At 41.6% G+C, this 1,615-nt stretch overlaps 1 pseudogene; it reads left to right on the forward strand.

The window, feature by feature from the left end:
* Positions 1–573: 573 nt before the first annotated feature.
* LOC147497252 (small nucleolar RNA R71) lies at positions 574–667 on the forward strand (annotated as a pseudogene).
* Positions 668–1,615: the final 948 nt, after the last annotated feature.

The raw sequence follows: 1,615 nt of genomic DNA on the forward strand, positions 1-1,615 counted from the left end.
TGTTATAATTATTAAAATTACCCTGACCCTGTCCTTGTCGTGGTGGAGCTTGGTTAAAACTTTGTGTTGGCCTAACATATTGATTATTGTACCCTGGAGGTGTGACGTGTTGGTTATTTCTCCAACCAAAGTTGGGATTTTGTCTCCAAGGGCCGTTAGATTCACTATTAATAGAACAAGCTTGTTCATAGGCTATAGGACAGTGGGAGTCGGGATGCTCAGTGCTCCAACAGAAACTACATGGATTTGAATTTACGTTCATGACGGGGATAGGCTTTTGTTGAACAGAAATGGCCTCTACCTTTTTAGTGAGTGATTCGATTAGAGTTTTAAGCTCGGGATCGTGTTTAATTTCAAACATACCGCCCTTTAATCTGTATTTGATGAACTAGCGGAGCGGTGGATATCATCACTACCCCCCCAGTTGTTATTTCCCTTAGTTTGATCCTCTAAAAATTTATAAGCCTCCGAGGCTCCTTTGCTTAAGAAACTACCCCCATTCATTATGTCTAGGACTTCTTTATGGTGGTGTAGAAGTCCTTTGAAAAGGCAACTAACTAACGGTCTTTCGCTAAGTTATGATGTGGACACTCTATAAGGAGATCGGTGAAACGATTCCAAGCCTCTGAAAATGTTTCATGAGGATTTTGTCGAAAGAAATGAATCTTGGAAAGCATCTCATCCGTCTTTAGGGGTGGGTAAAAAATGTTTAAAAACATTTGAACAAGTTTAGCCCACGAGTCCACGTAATTAGGGCGTTTGGGCAGTTAACCACGACGCCTTTATCGGCTAAGGTGAAAGGGAATACCCGAAGTTTAATTTGTTCCGCACCAACCGTAGGATGGTGGAATGTTGTTAGGACTTGTTCAATCCACGCGATGTGTTGATAAGGTTTTTCATGGTCTAATCCATGAAAACGGGTAACAAATTAAAAATATTTGGGGATTCGAAATCTCCCCATCGGGTCCGCTAGAACGATGCAAGATTTGGGGCTATCTATTTCAAGGCTTTGTAGAAGTCCGAGAGATGAGTCTCTTCTTCGCCGGGCATTGTTAGGTGATGTGTGTGAATTAGTAGCTAGAGGTGTAGTGGGTGGTATACTAGATAGACTTGTTTGTTGACGTTTGTTGTGTAATTACGTTCGGTGTTTTTGTTCGCCGCACCTTAATCTCATACAAGGCTAAAACCAAACTTAGCTAAACATATCAACACTCCAAACAATTCGATATACTAGTATAAACCTCTAACAGAGATGCGTGGTGTGGAAGAAAGGAATACCTGACAAGCGCCCTTGCTTCGCTTATGAATAACGCCTTGTTTACGCGTGTTTAGTGTATATAACAAGTTAGAACACTGAAAAACTTGAAAAATCAAAGTTCGAGTCAAAACCGTAGAATTCGGAAAAATTAGCAAGCGGGCTGGCGCGCTCTTGTAGGGGTGATGTCGCTCGTGTAATTTTCAAATTACAGTGTTTTTAGGGGGTTGGTCTCCACTCGTGTTCCGTGTTATAGGCTATAGGTGTAGGTGCGCTCTTTATAGACGCAAGTCGCCAAGGTGTATTTTTGTCCGAACTTTTCAACGATGAATCGGAAAACCACAGTATGAATCAAACCAG

The sequence above is a fragment of the Coptis chinensis genome, chromosome 5 (genome assembly GCF_015680905.1).
Source record: "Coptis chinensis isolate HL-2020 chromosome 5, ASM1568090v1, whole genome shotgun sequence".
In the NCBI taxonomy this organism is placed as follows: Eukaryota; Viridiplantae; Streptophyta; class Magnoliopsida; order Ranunculales; family Ranunculaceae; genus Coptis; species Coptis chinensis.